Here is a 20,088-nt window from a genome sequence, read left to right as displayed (position 1 = left end):
CAGCCCAGGTAAGGGACCCTGCATTCATTACAACTAATTTGAAGGCTATAAAAAAAAAATGTCGTCTTTAACTTCTTGCTGTTCTGTTCTCTAGTTTACCATCAGCTTTGGTCAATATCTAACATGAAGGGCTAAACACAGGACATACCCCTAACACCGGACGGTAAGTCATCACTCACCCCTCTGTCCAGTCATATGTATATTACATGTAACATAGAAATAATCGCTGCTTTCTCCTCTTTGTAGAAGGAAAGTCAAAAAAAGTTTGGAAAACAAAGAATAATTAGATCACAACAACCTGTACTTCATGTAAGTAAATATTAGGATTCCATTTCTTTTAGTCTCCAGCTCATTTTACTAGGAATTTATTCATATGATAAAATCAGGGGTGGAACGATCATGGTCGGGACCTCTGCGGGGCCTGGGGGGTACAGGGTGCTATATAATACCAGAATAGGGACAAAGATACAAGCATGGGTTAGGAAAGCTGGTTACTGAGTGAAAGAAGTGCTTTCCCTCAGCACCCAGCTTTTCCATGCTCTGCTATACATCTTTCAGCATCCAGATTTCCCATGCTCTGCTATACATCTTTCTCTCAGCACCCAACTTTCCCATGCTCTGCTATATATTTTTCTTTCATCACCCAGCTTTCCTATGCTCTACTCTATACATATTTCTCTCAGAACCCAGCTTTTCCATGCTCTGCTATACATCTTTCAGCATCCAGCTTTCCCATGCTCTGCTATACATCTTTATCTCATCACTCAACTTTCCCATGCCCTGCTATACATTTTTTTTTCATCAACCAGATTTCTCATGCTCTGCTATACATCTTTCTTTTATCAGCCAGCTTTCCCATGCTCTGCAATACATCTTTCTCACAGCACCCAACGTTCTCATTTTCTGATATCATGGGAAAGCTGGGTGCTGAAAGATATATAGCAGAGGATAGGAAAGCTGGGTGGTGAGAGAAAAATGTATAACAAAGCATGGGAAAGCTGGATGCTGAGAGAAAGACATATAGCAGAGCATAAGAAAGCTGGGTGCTGAGGAAAAGATTAAAGCAGGGATTTAGGAAAGCTGGGTGCTGAGGGAAAGATGTATAGCAAAGCATGGAAAACCAGGTGCTGAGGGAAAGCGGTTAAGCAGAGCATGGGAAGATGGGGGGGTGAGGTCCAAAACTTACAGCGGGGCCCATCGAACTCTAGTTGCGCCACTGGATATAATGATTTGTCATTTTCTCTTCACAGAAATCTGCATTATTTTGAAGGCTGGACAAAAATCCTCTTTATCTTCCTGTTGTTCTGGTCTCTTTGGTCACTTCTCACCAAGCATGAAGGACCATGAACATGGACATCCCAAAACAGCGGATGGTGAGTTCCCCTCATTTCCTCTTCTCTCTCCGCCCCATGATCTGTAGATTACATGCAATATAATATTGGGTTTTTTTTCCTTTTTACAGACAGAAGGTCCAAGTCTATAAACCATTGAGGAATTGGATCAGAGCGACCTGCGCTTCATGTAAGTAGATATTAGAATTTGCTTCTTTTCTTCCAGTCTTCAGCTCCTTTGTATTTCCTTTAGGAATCTGTTGATGGGATGTAATATCTTGTCGTCTTCTCTTTCCAGAAATCTACACAAGTTCCAGGTCATTTCCATCAAGATCCACAGATTCTCATCGGCTCCATGGAGACAGATCCATCATGTGCAGAGATCCTGAGATCGGCTGCAGCTCCAAACGATGTTCTCACATATTCCACATACGGGCGGCACGGTGGCTCAGTGGTTAGCACTGCAGTCTTGCAGCAGTGGGGTCCTGGGTTTAAATCCCACCAAGGACACCATCTGCAAGGAGTTTGTATGTTCTCCCCGTGTTTGCGTGGGTTTCCTCCGGGTTCTCCGGTTTCCTCCCACACTGCAAAAACATTCTGATAGGGAATTTACATAAAATATTCATAAAAATAAATCATATTAACAGTCTCTATGTCTGGTTGTGACTTTAATGTATAGAATTATGTTACATAATGATAAGTGACTGGAGGGAGTATTCGGGAGGAGGGATGAGCGGACCTCTGGATGTTCGTGTTCACTGGGTTCTGCCAAACTGTAGTTAAAAGTCCAGCTCGGCACGTGAACTTGACCCCGGACCTCAAACCCCATAGGAGTCAATAGGTGCAGAACCTATATAGGTTGGTGAGGGACATCAGGAGCCAGCGGTAGGCCTCGTGGTCCCTCACCCTAGACACAAGATTTCCTAGTGTTCTGTTTAAAGCACAGAAAGCATCATGAAGGCCAAGGAACACAACAGGAAGGTCCATGATACTGTTGTGGAGAAGTTTAAAGCCGAAATTTGGTTCCAAAAAGGATTACCAAAACTTGAAACATCCCAAGAAGCACTGTGCAAGCGATCATATTGAAATGGAAGGAGTATCATACCACTGCAAATCTACCAAGACCCGGCTGTCCATCCAAACATTCATCTCAAACAATGAGAAGACTGATCAGAGATGCAGCCAAGAGGCCCATGATCACTCTGGATGAACTGCAGAGATCTACAGCTGAGGTGGGAGAGTCTGTCCATAGGACAACAATCAGTCGTACACTGCACAAAACTGGCCTTTATAGAAGAGTGGCAAGAAGAAAGCCATTTGTCAAAGATATCCATAAAAAGTGTTCTTTACAGTTTGCCACAAGCCACCTGGGAGACACCAAACATGTGGAGGAAGGTGCTCTGGTCAGATGAAACCAAAATCGAACTATTTGAGCACAATGCCAAACGATAAGTTTGGCGTAAAAGCAACACAGCTCATCACCCTGAACACACCATCCCCACTGTCAAACATGGTGGTGGCCTCCTCATGGTTTGGGCCTGCTTTTCTTCAGCAGGCATAGGGAAGATGGTTAAAATTGATGGGAAGATGGAGGGAGCCAAATACAGGACCATTCTTGAAGAAAACCTGTTGTAGTCTGTAAAAGACCTGAGAGTAGGACGGAGATTTGTCTTCCAACAAGACAATGATCCCAAACATAAGGCAAAATCTACAATGAAATGGTTCACAAATAAATGTATCCAGGTGTTAGAATGGCCAAGTCACAGTCCAGACCTGAATCCAATCGAGAATCTGTGGAAAGAGGTGAAAACTGCTGTTCACAAACGCTCTCCATCCAACCTCACTCAGCTCCAGCTGTTTACAAAGGAAGAATGGGCGAGAATTTCAGTCTCTGGATGTGCAAAACTGATAGACACAAGCCCCAAGCGACTGCAGCTGTAATCGCAGAAAAAGGTCGTGTGGCACCCTGGACAAGCCAGGGGCCACAGAGAACAACATCTACACACCCCACACTCCCGGTCAGGCACACCTAAGTCAGACACAAAACCCTTGTTGCCTTCCTCCAGGGGCTGATGTCCACACTAGGAGGTGGAGCCAGGCGGTTGGTCTCCGCCCACCGAGGAGTTCACAGTCCTGGAGGCAGGAAACTGTAGTCAGTTTAGCTCAGGCAGAGCTTGAGTGCAGAGCAAAGTTAAGTGCAGCGAGTAAAAGTGTGCTGAGCTACTGCAGGTGTCCGGGTTGGAGCCCGGGCACGTCCAGCAAGGTTGGCAGACGGTGGTGACCGTCTGCAGCAGTGGCCTATTGGAGCTAACCGTAAGGACCGTGGACGGGCGGAGGCCCGGCGGTACCGGACCGGTACGCAAAGAGAAGCCAGCACCATCCGGCAGGGGCTTACGGACCCTGACAAGGCTAGGAGTCGCCGTGAATTTGCCAAATCCGTTAGCGAAGGGAACCTCCTGGGTTTCCCAGCAGCCAAGTCCCGACAGAAGGCAACCGTCCAACCGAGAGAGGGAAACAGTCACCGCCAAGGCTAAAGTTCCCAGGGCCAGAGCCTGCGGGCAAAAGGGGCTCCTTTGTAATAACCTGCAGGTAAAGGGAGACGCAAGGACTGCACGGAACCACGGGGGTTAATCAATGCAAATTTAATAACATATTGCACAACACAGGTGGAGGAATAGTGCAGGAAAGGAGGGGAAGAAAAGCGGGAAGGTGCACAGCAGTAGATATAATGTAATATACATACAACCACTTTGAATAGCTTGTCAAGGGTGGGAAGCCTCAGATTGTACTCCCAAAAGCAAAACACAGGAAATCCTTATTAAGCAAAAAAAAACGCAGGGTCCTTGTTACCTTACTCGTATAACAGAGTGCAGAGTCTTTTCCTATCTGTCCCTAACTAAAAGTAGTGTGCACACTTAACTGCAGGTTTCAGCGTGGGGTACCTCGTCACCGTTGGGGCCCATATTCCGCCGCAGACACCTCTAAAGTTCAGTCTTTGTCCCGGATCTGTAATTTGCCCGTGCTGTCTGGCACCTCGCTCCACATCCAGCCTTGCTTGGATCTGTGTCTTTGGGAGATGTCACGCAACACTCAGGTACTTGGACCTTGTTCAGCAGGGCAGAATGCGGCCTTGCCTTCTTCAGCACGTCCGAACACACACCTCTCTGCATAAAACAGCTACCAAACAAAACTAGCTCCTCTTCACATCCTGTTCAGGACTGTACCAAGTAAATCAAGCAGCAGGGGGTTTGTGCCCGCTGTTCTTTGTTCTGACAGCAGGTGGCAGCACAACAAGGAAAAGTCCACAGTCTTCTAATCTATATATGTAAATGTTAACAGGTCTTACACCTTCAGCACCCATCCAAGCTGGGGAGCGGGTTACCGGTGGGAACCCATTGAAACCGTTACACTACATAGGTGCAGGGAAAGGCAGTCACCATCAACCTGCCGGGAGAAACAATACCGCAGCTGTCTGTGGGACCCGTCCATCCAGCCGTGTGTTTTACCGAGAACTGTGTCCTCATCATTGGCTGAGTGAGTACCACCGTGCCGTGCGGCACAGCGCTGCCCCCGCGACCCTGCACCTCAACAGGCCCTGTAACCCGCCTGTCATCCATCCCTACCCCATCACCGGGCCCCGGGACAACCAACCCCCTACCCACGGACAGGAGAACTAACAACAAAGCTGCTCCTTGTCACCGCTCCTGGGATTCCCGTCTAGAGCAGCGGTGGTGTCACCAATATCACCACAAACGTGGGTGGCGTCACGGACAATAACCAAATCCCCACAATCAAAACCCCCTTTTCACTCACGGGCGAGGAACGCCGCTCGAGTCCCCGGGATCCGGCCCACGGCTCGAGCCACCACCGAGCAGCAGCAGCAGCAGCTGGACCCGAGCAGTGGGAGAGCGCAGCGTCCCCTCCTCCGCCCGCGACAACTTGGCGTCACGAACAGGATCCTACCGTTCTACCAACTGGTGGAACTACGCCTTGTGTGACCGCCAGAGGTGTCCGGCCGGAAATTTGGAGAAGCCGCCATCTTGGGCGCGAAAAATTCCCACTCGAGCGTCTGGCACCTGAGGGTTAGGCGGAGACTATAGAGCTGGATGGCTGGATGGCTCTGAGATAACCCAGGAACTCTGGGAACCGGTCACGTGTGTTGGGACACGTCAGACCGGACGACAACCCGATTAGCGTTTTGGTGCACCTAGCGCTACAGCAACCACGTGTGCAGGAAACACGTCAGGCCGGGTGGTAACCAGGTAGCGTTGACCGGAAGACCGCCACGAAAGCGCCCTGTCGGCCACGTGTGTAGGACACGTCAGGCCGAGCGGTCCTCTGATTAGCGTTTCTGGCCACGTCTCGACTGGCCACGTGTGTGTAGGACACGTCAGGCCAGATGGGTACACCAGTAGCGTTGACCGGGAAGCCGAGGAGGATAAGGAACACCCTGTTAACTCCACAGGGGTCCTGGGGTACACTGTCCGTGCGCGTAGGGGGCACAACCGGACAGGTGGCGCAGCAGGTGCGTTGTCCGTGTGCGTAGGGGGCACAATCGGACAGGTGGCGCAGCAGGTGCGTTGTCCATGTGCGTAGGGGGCACAATCGGACAGGTGGCACAGCAGGTGCGTTGTCCGTGTGCAAAGGGGGCACAATCGGACAGGTGGCGCAGCAGGTGCGTTGTCCGTGTGCGTAGGGGGCACAATCGGACAGGTGGCGCAGCAGGTGCGTTGTCCGTGTGCGTAGGGAGCACAATCGGAAAGGAAGTACAGCAGCCGCAGCCCAGTTAACGCCACTGGGCTGCTATAGCAAGACTGGAATGGCAGGAGGGAAGCACGGCGCCTGACCCTGATGTGCCGAGCCACGAATCTTGGCGTCACAGGCACCGTTCGCCTAACCCTACCTACCGCTTCCCAACATAGGCTTATGCCGCAATGAGGCTCTAACATGGAGGTGTGCTCTGACTGAGCAAAAGTGAAGACTGCGCACCTCCATGTTGTCTCCAGCCCCTTTTATAACCTGGGTCCGCCTCCATCCCAGGGTGGAACCACCAAGGTCCAATGGCAGAGTGCCATGTCATCAGTGACGTCACATGCGACTTATCCGGAACCGCCACGTCATTGATGACCTCATGGCAGCCACGCCCCAAACACTTCACCAGTCATCGTCTGACGACCAATACTGAGGTGCCAGATCATAGGGGCGGGCCTCTGCGAGCCAGTCCGGAGTTGCCACGTCATCAGGACACCTGACACCCTCTGCCCTATCAGGACCTGCCACCTCACGGACATACTCAGTGAGGTCCTTACCGGACCTAGCCTCTGATGCACTAAGTGCCTGAGAATGCTCAGTAGCCTGAGCCACAGGCTTAGAAAGCAGACTATCAGTTTGAGCATGCTCAGTAGCCTGAACTGAGGACTTAGTCTCAGACATAACACAAACAGGCTGAGCATGCTCACTATGCAAAACACCGGGCTTAAACTCTGGCTGGGGTAAATCGGCGCACGCATGCGCACTAGCTGCCTCTCCACACTTAGACGTGGTAGAAGGAACAGCCAACTGGACGACCCGAGGCATGGCCAAGAATGGCAGCCGGCGCCTGGGCGCAACAGGAACCGCAGCAAGCTGCTTGCGGCTATGGTGGCGCCGGTTCGTAACAGTACCCCCCCCTCTAGCGGCCCTCCCACTCGAATGGTCTATAGTCGCCACAGATACCACTGAGCGACGGGCGGAAGATGGAGACATGCAGTGGGAGCTACAAGACTCGCTCCACCGCGTAATCACCCCAGACGACCAGTCGATATGTGGGGAATGCCGCTTCAACCAAGGAATACCCAGCAGAATATCATCTGCACCCTTAGGGAGAACCAGAAATGAAATGGTCTCCCTATGCCCATATGACATGGCAAGGGTAATGGGCACTGTCCGCTGGTGAATTACTTTGGGCAACAAGGACCCATCCACCACACGGACTCTCACTGGCCTTGGCATTTGCACCAGCGGGATGGCATGCCGCCGGGCAAAAGAGGAGGAGATGAAACTATCCCCAGCACCTGTGTCCACACTTGCCCTTGTGGACCATGTTGACCCCTTAAAGGAAATGGACGCGGGAAACGTCACCCTAATGGATGACGCAGAGTCCAGTCTACTTCCAGCTATGGTCACCAATCATGGTCGCTTATCCTGACGCTTTGGGCAACGGTTGGCATAATGACCATACTGCCCACAAGCGAAACAGGAAATGCCCTTGCGACTCGAAGACCTAGCAACACCAACCCTAGAGATGTCCATAGGGACAGAGATGTCCTCTAAGGGAGGTGCAGTAGGAGAGACCACGACAGTGGCTGAACGACCCTCTGACCTGCGCTCCAGCTGACGTTCGGAGGTCCGCACGTCAATGCGGGTAGCCAGAGTCATGAGGCCCTCAAGGGTAGTTGGTACCTCACGCGACGCTAATGCGTCCTTCACGTGCGAGGCTAATCCCCTCCAGAACAGTGGAATGAGAGTCCTCTCTGACCACCCCAGTTCTGCAGCAAGTGTCCTGAAACTCACAGCATATTGACTTGAGGAGGTACGCCCCCTGCTCCAAAGTCAGTAGCTGTAGGGCCGAGTCGTGAGTGACCTGAGGCCCCAGGAACACTTGTCGCAAGGACTCCAAAAACTCCTTAGAGTCCTGTACTATGGGGTCATTCCTCTCCCACAATGGTGTAGCCCACTCCAGTGCTCTATCAGAGAGCAAGGAGATGATAAACCCCACCTTCGACCTCTCTGTAGGAAACCGTGCAGCCAACAGCTCTAGATGGACTGAGCACTGGTTCACGAATCCCCTACATGCCTTGCTGTTCCCCGTAAACTTGTTGGGCAGCGAGAGGTGAGGGAGGGTTGGAGTAGGCTTGGTGACTGACACCATTGCAGCCGCTTGAGCCACCACATCATCCATATCAGCAGCAAGAGCAGACTTCTCCAGAGACCTCACTCTGGCATCAAGCTGCAGCATGAACTGACGTAGCTGCTCCATCTCCGCCATGCCAGCCAGACCCTGGCGCAGTCTTACTGTTACGGGGGGACCGGCAGATTAGGACCAGGGGGTATATATCCTAATCGCCAGTCGGGGCCCACCGTGCTCCAGATGACAAAGGAGCTGCTGGCACCTGAGGGTTAGGCGGAGACTATAGAGCTGGATGGCTCTGAGATAACCCAGGATCTCTGGGAACCGGTCACGTGTGTTGGGGCACGTCAGACCGGACGACAACCCGATTAGCGTTTTGGTGCACCTAGCGCTACACCAACCACGTGTGCAGGAAACACGTCAGGCCGGGTGGTAACCAGGTAGCGTTGACCGGAAGACCGCCACGAAAGCGCCCTGTCGGCCACGTGTGTAGGACACGTCAGGCCGAGCGGTCCTCTGATTAGCGTTTGTGGCCACCTCTCGACTGGCCACGTGTGTGTAGGACACGTCAGGCCAGATGGGTACACCAGTAGCGTTGACCGGGAAGCCGAGGAGGATAAGGAACACCCTGTTAACTCCACAGGGGTCCTGGGGTACACTGTCCGTGCGCGTAGGGGGCACAACCGGACAGGTGGCGCAGCAGGTGCGTTGTCCGTGTGCGTAGGGGGCATAATCGGACAGGTGGCGCAGCAGGTGCGTTGTCCGTGTGCGTAGGGGGCACAATCGGACAGGTGGCACAGCAGGTGCGTTGTCCGTGTGCGTAGGGGGCACAATCGGACAAGTGGCGCAGCAGGTGCGTTGTCCGTGTGCGTAGGGGGCACAATCGGACAGGTGGCGCAGCAGGTGCGTTGTCTGTGAGCGTAGGGAGCACAATCGGAAAGGAAGTACAGCAGCCGCAGCCCAGTTAACGCCACTGGGCTGCTATAGCAAGACTGGAATGGCAGGAGGGAAGCACGGCGCCTGACCCTGATGTGCCGAGCCACGAATCTTGGCGTGACAGGCACCGTTCGCCTAACCCTACCTACCGCTTCCCAACATAGGCTTATGCCGCAATGAGGCTCTAACATGGAGGTGTGCTCTGACTGAGCAAAAGTGAAGACTGCACACCTCCATGTTGTCTCCAGCCCCTTTTATAACCTGGGTCCGCCTCAAACCCAGGGTGGAACCACCAAGGTCCAATAGCAGAGTGCCATGTCATCAGTGACGTCACATGCGACCTATCCGGAACCGCCACGTCATTGATGACCTCATGGCAGCCACGCCCCAAACACGTCACCAGTAATCGTCTGACGACCAATACTGAGGTGCCAGATCATAGGGGCGGGCCTCTGCGAGCCAGTCCGGAGTTGCCACGTCATCAGGACACCTGACACCCTCTGCCCTATCAGGACCTGCCACCTCACGGACATGCTCAGTGAGGTCCTTACCGGACCTAGCCTCTGATGCACTAAGTGCCTGAGAATGCTCAGTAGCCTGAGCCACAGGCTTAGAAAGCAGACTATCAGTTTGAGCATGCTCAGTAGCCTGAACTGAGGACTTAGTCTCAGACATAACACAAACAGGCTGAGCATGCTCACTATGCAAAACACCGGGCTTAAACTCTGGCTGGGGTAAATCGGCGCACGCATGCGCACTAGCTGCCTCTCCACACTTAGACGTGGTAGAAGGAACAGCCAACTGGACGACCCGAGGCATGGCCAAGAATGGCAGCCGGCGCCTGGGCGCAACAGGAACCGCAGCAAGCTGCTTGCGGCTATGGTGGCGCCGGTTCGTAACAGTACCCCCCCCTCTAGCGGCCCTCCCACTCGAATGGTCTATAGTCGCCACAGATACCACTGAGCGACGGGCGGAAGATGGAGACATGCAGTGGGAGCTACAAGACTCGCTCCACCGCGTAATCACCCCAGACGACCAGTCGATATGTGGGGAATGCCGCTTCAACCAAGGAATACCCAGCAGAATATCATCTGCACCCTTAGGGAGAACCAGAAATGAAATGGTCTCCCTATGCCCATATGACATGGCAAGGGTAATGGGCACTGTCCGCTGGTGAATTACTTTGGGCAACAAGGACCCATCCACCACACGGACTCTCACTGGCCTTGGCATTTGCACCAGCGGGATGGCATGCCGCCGGGCAAAAGAGGAGGAGATGAAACTATCCCCAGCACCTGTGTCCACACTTGCCCTTGTGGACCATGTTGACCCCTTAAAGGAAATGGACGCGGGAAACGTCACCCTAATGGATGACGCAGAGTCCAGTCTACTTCCAGCTATGGTCACCAATCATGGTCGCTTATCCTGACGCTTTGGGCAACGGTTGGCATAATGACCATACTGCCCACAAGCGAAACAGGAAATGCCCTTGCGACTCGAAGACCTAGCAACACCAACCCTAGAGATGTCCATAGGGACAGAGATGTCCTCTAAGGGAGGTGCAGTAGGAGAGACCACGACAGTGGCTGAACGACCCTCTGACCTGCGCTCCAGCTGACGTTCGGAGGTCCGCACGTCAATGCGGGTAGCCAGAGTCATGAGGCCCTCAAGGGTAGTTGGTACCTCACGCGACGCTAATGCGTCCTTCACGTGCGAGGCTAATCCCCTCCAGAACAGTGGAATGAGAGTCCTCTCTGACCACCCCAGTTCTGCAGCAAGTGTCCTGAAACTCACAGCATATTGACTTGAGGAGGTACGCCCCCTGCTCCAAAGTCAGTAGCTGTAGGGCCGAGTCGTGAGTGACCTGAGGCCCCAGGAACACTTGTCGCAAGGACTCCAAAAACTCCTTAGAGTCCTGTACTATGGGGTCATTCCTCTCCCACAATGGTGTAGCCCACTCCAGTGCTCTATCAGAGAGCAAGGAGATGATAAACCCCACCTTCGACCTCTCTGTAGGAAACCGTGCAGCCAACAGCTCTAGATGGACTGAGCACTGGTTCACGAATCCCCTACATGCCTTGCTGTTCCCCGTAAACTTGTTGGGCAGCGAGAGGTGAGGGAGGGTTGGAGTAGGCTTGGTGACTGACACCATTGCAGCCGCTTGAGCCACCACATCATCCATATCAGCAGCAAGAGCAGACTTCTCCAGAGACCTCACTCTGGCATCAAGCTGCAGCATGAACTGACGTAGCTGCTCCATCTCCGCCATGCCAGCCAGACCCTGGCGCAGTCTTACTGTTACGGGGGGACCGGCAGATTAGGACCAGGGGGTATATATCCTAATCGCCAGTCGGGGCCCACCGTGCTCCAGATGACAAAGGAGCTGCTGGCACCTGAGGGTTAGGCGGAGACTATAGAGCTGGATGGCTCTGAGATAACCCAGGATCTCTGGGAACCGGTCACGTGTGTTGGGGCACGTCAGACCGGACGACAACCCGATTAGCGTTTTGGTGCACCTAGCGCTACACCAACCACGTGTGCAGGAAACACGTCAGGCCGGGTGGTAACCAGGTAGCGTTGACCGGAAGACCGCCACGAAAGCGCCCTGTCGGCCACGTGTGTAGGACACGTCAGGCCGAGCGGTCCTCTGATTAGCGTTTGTGGCCACCTCTCGACTGGCCACGTGTGTGTAGGACACGTCAGGCCAGATGGGTACACCAGTAGCGTTGACCGGGAAGCCGAGGAGGATAAGGAACACCCTGTTAACTCCACAGGGGTCCTGGGGTACACTGTCCGTGCGCGTAGGGGGCACAACCGGACAGGTGGCGCAGCAGGTGCGTTGTCCGTGTGCGTAGGGGGCATAATCGGACAGGTGGCGCAGCAGGTGCGTTGTCCGTGTGCGTAGGGGGCACAATCGGACAGGTGGCACAGCAGGTGCGTTGTCCGTGTGCGTAGGGGGCACAATCGGACAAGTGGCGCAGCAGGTGCGTTGTCCGTGTGCGTAGGGGGCACAATCGGACAGGTGGCGCAGCAGGTGCGTTGTCTGTGAGCGTAGGGAGCACAATCGGAAAGGAAGTACAGCAGCCGCAGCCCAGTTAACGCCACTGGGCTGCTATAGCAAGACTGGAATGGCAGGAGGGAAGCACGGCGCCTGACCCTGATGTGCCGAGCCACGAATCTTGGCGTGACAGGCACCGTTCGCCTAACCCTACCTACCGTTTCCCAACATAGGCTTATGCCGCAATGAGGCTCTAACATGGAGGTGTGCTCTGACTGAGCAAAAGTGAAGACTGCACACCTCCATGTTGTCTCCAGCCCCTTTTATAACCTGGGTCCGCCTCAAACCCAGGGTGGAACCACCAAGGTCCAATAGCAGAGTGCCATGTCATCAGTGACGTCACATGCGACCTATCCGGAACCGCCACGTCATTGATGACCTCATGGCAGCCACGCCCCAAACACGTCACCAGTAATCGTCTGACGACCAATACTGAGGTGCCAGATCATAGGGGCGGGCCTCTGCGAGCCAGTCCGGAGTTGCCACGTCATCAGGACACCTGACACCCTCTGCCCTATCAGGACCTGCCACCTCACGGACATGCTCAGTGAGGTCCTTACCGGACCTAGCCTCTGATGCACTAAGTGCCTGAGAATGCTCAGTAGCCTGAGCCACAGGCTTAGAAAGCAGACTATCAGTTTGAGCATGCTCAGTAGCCTGAACTGAGGACTTAGTCTCAGACATAACACAAACAGGCTGAGCATGCTCACTATGCAAAACACCGGGCTTAAACTCTGGCTGGGGTAAATCGGCGCACGCATGCGCACTAGCTGCCTCTCCACACTTAGACGTGGTGGAAGGAACAGCCAACTGGACGACCCGAGGCACGGCCAAGAATGGCAGCCGGCGCCTGGGCGCAACAGGAACCGCAGCAGGCTGCTTGCGGCTATGGCGGCGCCGGTTCGTAACACTGGAGATGTGGTACTGAAACGAAAAAGGAGAACCCACAAGCTGGATGATCAGTGGGAGTAAACCCCGTATGTCATACAGCCCACAGGATGGGAGAATGGGAAGGCTTACCAGATCAGTCGTGACCAGGGGGGAACTCTGGTCACGGTTTCCCGGGACCATCTAAAAAGGTGCCTACCAGCATTGAGGGTGGAGGCTGAGGCTCCGCTTCCCGGACCGACAGAGAAGACAAAAGAGGTAATCCACACCATGATGGGTGATTTTCCAGCAGACTGGCCTACGCAGAACGGCGCGGTGATTCTTCCAGTGATACTGTTCCCACAACCCGTGGATGAGGAAGTGATGGAAGTGGTCAACCATGAGCCAGTGCCCAGGGATGAACCTGTACCCAGCTCCCCTACGCCTCCGCCTGCCCCACACGATAGCAGGGAAGAGGAACTGATGGTTTCCTCTGCCCCACTGCCTGCCACCACTGACACCGGACCTCGAAAGTCCACTCGTCCCAACCTAGGTAGACCCCCACTTAGGTACCGGGAAACTATTTTTTAGAGGGGAACTCGGTATGTGTTAAAAAGTACCGTTTAACTGTTTTGAAAGAATGATAAGTGAATGATTAACCGAAGATTTACCTGATTGTCAGCCCGATTGAAACCGGTCGTTACCGGCACCGTTGTCCCCGTGGGGACTGTCTACAAGTTTTTGCATAAGGGACTCCTTATGACAAGCCTGAGAACTAGCAAGGCAACCACGAACTTGTGGTCTGTAAATAAAAATGTTATTTTAAGGCTTTCACCGTTACCACCTACGGAGAGGCAGATTGGAGGAAGGGCCCGCAGTGGAGCAGGCTGGGGCCCAGCCACCACCGGAACCGGTGGCGATCCTCTGGGGGTTTCAGGGGTTCCCCATGGACGTGGGTCCCCTGAAAAGGACAGAACCCGCTCGGGCAACTTGTGCTGGACTGGGGTCAAGGGGTGCTGCCTGTTTGCTTAGGGGCAGCATCAGGGCCAGGTTGCTTGGGTGGGAGAGAGTGGAAGCCGTAACTGTTACGCAACGTTTTAAGTAAGAGTACCTCCCGATGTGGGAAGATGTTATTTTACTTGTAATCATTGTTTTACCGTTATCTTTTCCAGTTGTGAAAATAAAACCGGTGATGGATGGGCAGCCCGCTGACGGTCTGCATTTTACTAAGGGGGAATGTGGTGCCCTGGACAAGCCAGGGGCCACAGAAAACAACACCTACACACCCCACACTCCCGGTCAGGCACACCTAAGTCAGACACAAAACCCTTGTTGCCTTCCTCCAGGGGCTGATGTCCACACCAGGGGGTGGAGCCAGGCGGTTGGTCTCCGCCCACCGAGGAGTTCACAGTCCTGGAGGCAGGAAACTGTAGTCAGTTTAGCTCAGGCAGAGCTTGAGTGCAGAGTAGAGTAAAGTGCAGCGAGTAAAAGTGTGCTGAGCTACTGCAGGTGTCCGGGTTGGAGCCCGGGCACGTCCAGCAAGATTGGCAGACGGTGGTGACCGTCTGCTGGAGTGGCCTATTGGAGCTAACCGTAAGGACCGTGGACGGGCGGTGGTCCGGTGGTACCGGACCGGTACGCAAAGAGAAGCCAGCACCATCCGGCAGGGGCTTACGGACCCCGGCAAGGCTAGGAGTCGCCGTGAATTTGCCAAATCCGTTAGCGAAGGGAACCTCCTGGGTTTCCCAGCAGCCAAGTCCCGACAGAAGGCAACCGTCCAACCGAGAGAGGGAAACACAGTCACCGCCAAGGCTAAAGTTCCCAGGGCCAGAGCCTTCGGGCAAAAGGGGAGCTGGGGAGCGGGTTACCGGTGGGAACCCATTGGAACCGTTACACTACATAGGTGCAGGGAAAGGCAGTGTCAGGTTTCCAGGTTTTCCAGTTCTCTTTTGAATGAGCTTGCCCTCGGTTAACATGGAGTTTACTGTTCTGTTGCCCTACTTCCTGTCCAGCTGCTTAAAAGGCCACCTCTAAGCCTAGTCCAGTGCCTGAGTATACTGCTTGCTGTGTGCTCCTGCTTTGCTGCTGCTAATCCTGTTTGCCTTGGGATCCTCCTAAAGACTACCGACCGACTCTGGACCTTACCCGGTTTCTCAAGCTGTGCCCGGATTCCGTCTGCCATCTTCGGTCAGCACTCTGCCCGGTTCTCTCTGGTTCGTAACCACTCTGGACATTTATTCCGTACGGACACTCCTGGACTTTTACCGCTTGCCCCTTGTGTCCCGGCTGCTGCGCATTTAGGCCTTCCGGGGTGATTGCCGGACAGTCCCTGTATAGGGGTTCGCTCTGGTGGTCTCCCTGGGGGAGTCCGGTGCGTGGCCCCGGGAATTCCCTTCGCTCCGTTTCGGGAAGGTATTGTGTGTATTTGTACCGCTGTGTTTTCCGTTGTGTATCTACCGTGGTTACATATTATAAAATATCTTGTACCAAGAACTCGTCTCTGATTGTCATTGCCCTACGCTATCGAAATCCTCAGAACATATATAAGTATTACATTATACTCAGGCCATAAGAGGATTTCGCTGGGGCAATGACTGAGACACGAGTAGATCAGCTCTTCTCCATGATTAACTCCCTGCAGCAGGAGATGGAGGCGGTGCAGAATAAACTTAGAGATGTGGAGGCACAGCTGGGCCATGATCACCAGGTACTGGGGCCGGCTATACAGGATTTGCAAGTCAGAGTGGAGGCTCAGGAAGCCGTCCCCACTACGTCCGTATCAACTGCCGGTATGCCTAGGTTACCCCCATTCCGTTTCAATGGTGATCGTAGTCAGTTCCGTGGATTTGTTAACCAATGTATACTGTTTTTCGATGTACATTCTGATTATTACCGTTCTGATCGGTCAAAGGTGTTATGTATCATCATGTTATTAACCTCACGAGCACTGGCTTGGGCTAATCCCATGATAGAGAATCGGGACATCCGTTTGAATCACCTGGATGACTTTCTGAACGCAATGGCGCAAATGTTTGATGATCCGAATCGCCGTGCTACCGCTGAAGCGGCTCTCCTTTCCTTACGTCAGGGAAAGCGTTCTGTCGTTGAATACGCCAGAGTTCAAGAGGTTAGTGGTAGACACCGATTGGGGAAACAATGCTTTTTTGTCTGTTTTCAGAAAAGGTTTGTCCGGTACCATCAAGGACGAGTTAGCCCGTTCCGAATCTCCAGGGGATTTTGAACTGTTTCTCCAGCACTGTGTGCGCATTGATACCCGTTTGACGGAACGTAGACAGGAAAAATGGGCAGCTGTAAACCGTGTAAACAATATTGCGTTTCCTTCCAGAGAACCCGCTCTCAGGACGCCACGGGAGGCCGAGGACGTACCTATGCAAGTGGACTCTCTGCAAAAACGAGAGACCAATGAACGTCGTGAACACCGGCTCCGTGAGCGTTTGTGTTTCTATTGCGGTCAATCGGACCATTTCTTGATCGACTGCCCGAAACGTCCAAATCGCCCAAATAAGGTATTGGCAGCCATGGCAGAGTGTGACAACACGGACGCAGAGTCCGATATCTCTGAGGCAAGTGGACACTTGGATGCGGTGTTTCCCTTGACGGTAATGTCTACCTCACCGAAGGACTCAGAGGGGAAGTATACCCATTGCTCACTCCCCATTCAGATCCGTTGGGAGGGACAGCTAATTCCTACCTCTGCAATGATAGACTCTGGGGCAGGGGGAAATTTCATGGACTCTTCCTTTGCTAGGAAACACGGTATCCGGACTCAGCAAAGATCCTCACCGGTTACCATGGAGACGGTAGACGGATCTCCGTTAATCTCTGGACCTGTGGATCGGGAAACCGTACCGCTCGAATGCGTGATGAAGCCAGGTCAGCAGGGGACCCTTGTTTTCATGATAATTTCTTCTCCTCATTTTCCGATTATTTTAGGTATTCCGTGGCTACGGTCTACAAATCCCGTCATCGATTGGGAGACTAAAGAAATATCCTTCCCACCGCAGAGTGGTCCGACCATTTGTCCAACTGTTCCGGTTCCAGTAACATCAAATACGGAGGGCACTGTACAGGTACCTGTTTTACCCCCGGTTTACCGTGACTTCGCTGATATATGCAACAAAAGAAAAGCTGATCGGCTTCCCCCGCATAGACCGTATGATTGCCCCATAGACTTACTCCCAGGGGCGGAGATTCCGTTTGGTCATGTCTACCCGTTGGCGGCACTTGAGCTAGAAGCACTAAAAGAGTATATTGATGAAAGCCTAGCCAAGGGATTTATTCGTCCGTCTACCTCACCCGCAGGGGCACCCATCTTTTTCGTGAAAAAGAAGGAGGGGACTCTGAGACCCTGTATTGACTACCGGGAACTGAATAAGATAACCATCCGGAACCGGTATCAGTTACCGTTGATTCCTGAGCTATTGGAGAGGGTCCAACAGGCAAAAATATTCACCAAATTAGACCTCCGTGGGGCATATAATCTGCTTCGTATACGTCCCGGAGACGAGTGGAAGACCGCGTTCCGATGTCGGTACGGACATTTTGAGTACCTAGTGATGCCTTTTGGACTTTGTAACGCTCCCGCGGCATTTCAACATCTAGTTAACGATATTTTTAGGGATATCATGGACCAATTCATGGTGATCTATCTGGACGATATCCTAATCTTTTCTGATTCTTTACAGGAACACCAGGAGCACGTTAAGACCGTACTTACCTGGCTGAGGGAAAACCACCTGTACATTAAACTGGAGAAATGCGAGTTCCACTGCTCACAAATACAATTCTTAGGTTATGTCATCTCTCCTCAGGGACTGAACATGGAATCTAGCAAGATACAAGCCATTCTCGACTGGCCGGAACCGGGAAACATCAAAGAGGTACAACGCTTTGTCGGTTTTGCCAACTTTTACCGACGCTTTATCCGTAACTTTTCAGAGATTGTTCGTCCCATCACTCTGTTAACCAAAAAAGGACAGAAGTTTGTGTGGTCCGCCCAGGCCCAGGAAGCATTTCATCGTCTCAAGGTATGTTTTACCTCAGCGCCAATATTAGTACATCCGAATCCAGCACTTCCCTTTATCGTGGAGGTTGACGCTTCCGACTATGCATTAGGGGCCATTCTTTCTCAAAGGACTGGGGACAAGAGTCTCTTGCATCCGTGTGCCTTCTTTTCCCGCCGGTTGTCCCCTGCAGAAAGGAACTATGACATTGCGGACAAGGAATTATTGGCGATTATTTCCGCTTTCAAGGAATGGAGACACCACTTACAGGGAGCCGCGCAGCAAGTGATAGTACTCACAGATCATCGTAATCTGGAATTTCTTAAGTCTGCCAGGTGCCTGTCTCCACGGCAAGCCCGTTGGAGCCTATTTCTTAACCAATTCAATTTTATCGTTACCTACCGTCCAGGTTCACGTAATGGGAAAGCCGATGCCTTGTCCCGAATCCACGCCGTGGACTCCGTGCCTGGAACCCCGTCTCAGACCGTGTTATCGGATGCCAATTTCGTTGGAGTAATCCAGGACCAGGACTTGTGGAAGGACATCAAGCTGGCCTATGATGGTGACGTATTTCTTGCTGCCCCCCCGAATGATGTAACTCTTTTTCTTCGGAATGGTGTGTGGTTGAGAGAGCGACGCATTTATGTCCCGGAGGCCGTAAGACTTCGGGTTCTCAAATTGGTCCATGACTCCGTGTTGGCTGGTCATAGGGGGGTACTGAAGACGCAGGAATTTCTGAGCCGTTTTTTCTGGTGGCCTACCTGTTTAAAGGATGTGAAGGACTATGTCCACTCATGTGTGGTTTGTGCCCGGTGCAAGGTCCCTCGTGTGGCTCCTACGGGACTCCTCCAACCGTTACCCGTGCCATCTCGCCCTTGGGGGTCTATCTCCATGGATTTTATTGTGGAGTTGCCAGTCTCAGGCGGGCACAATACCATTTTAGTGGTGGTGGATCGATTGACTAAAGCTGCTCACTTCATTCCGTGTACCGGTCTTCCCTCAGCCGCAGAGACAGTGGATCTGGTTATCCAGAACGTATTCCGATTGCATGGGGTACCAGACGAGATCATCTCTGACCGGGGCGTGCAGTTCACGTCTAGATTCTGGAAGGGGTTTTGTACGGCACTCCAGATTGATGTCTGTTTGTCTTCTGCATACCATCCTCAGACAAATGGGCAAACCGAACGGACAAATCAAACCCTGGAACAATACCTTCGATGTTATGTCAGCCATCTCCAAGACGATTGGTTGAAGATGCTTCCGTTGGCGGAGTTCTCATACAACAACACTCAGAGCAGCTCCACTAAGGTAACGCCCTTTTTCGCTAACCTAGGTTACCATCCGACTGTTTTGCCTAGGTCACCGGTTGCGGTTTCGGTGCCAGCGGTGGAGGACAGATTGACAGAACTACGACAAAATCTGGAGGTTCTAAAGGACACTGTGGCTACGGCCCAGGAGCGTTACAAGAGGTCGGCAGACACTCACCGGAAACCGGCACCCATGTACAAGGTAGGGGACTCTGTATGGTTATCTACCAAAAACCTGAGATTGGGTGTTCCTTCGCAGAAGCTGGGACAAAAATTCATCGGTCCGTTTAAGATCACCGGGATCGTGAGCCCTGTGGCCTGTCGGCTACGGTTACCGCACCATCTAAAGGTACACCCGGTTTTTCATGTGTCTCTCCTCAAACCCGTTTCCCCTAATACGTTTCATGGTCGTGTTGTGCCTCCTCCTCCGCCTGTGATGGTCGACGGCGAGGAGCAGTTCGTGGTTGAGGACATTATTGACTCCCGGCTCCATCGTCGTCGGCTTCAGTATCTGGTACGTTGGCAGGGGTACGCCCCCGAGGACGATTCCTGGGAACCGGTGGGTAACATTCGGGCACCCCGGAAGATTGCTCAGTTTCATCGACGTTTCCCGGACAAGCCAGGCCCTGATCCGTCCTGAGGCCGTCTCTGGGGGGGGGGGAGTAATGTCAGGTTT

At 53.0% G+C, this 20,088-nt stretch overlaps 1 long non-coding RNA gene across 1 annotated transcript; it reads left to right on the top strand.

Moving 5' to 3' along the window:
* Positions 1–245: 245 nt before the first annotated feature.
* On the top strand, positions 246–1,493 carry LOC142254575 (uncharacterized). The gene is made up of 3 exons (XR_012727261.1): positions 246–309; positions 1,251–1,373; positions 1,463–1,493. It is a non-coding gene; the product is annotated as an uncharacterized LOC142254575 (long non-coding RNA).
* Positions 1,494–20,088: the final 18,595 nt, after the last annotated feature.

Source organism: Anomaloglossus baeobatrachus, chromosome 10 (assembly GCF_048569485.1).
Source record: "Anomaloglossus baeobatrachus isolate aAnoBae1 chromosome 10, aAnoBae1.hap1, whole genome shotgun sequence".
Lineage (NCBI taxonomy): Eukaryota > Metazoa > Chordata > Amphibia > Anura > Aromobatidae > Anomaloglossus > Anomaloglossus baeobatrachus.
This window is presented reverse-complemented; position numbering and strand designations above follow the sequence as displayed.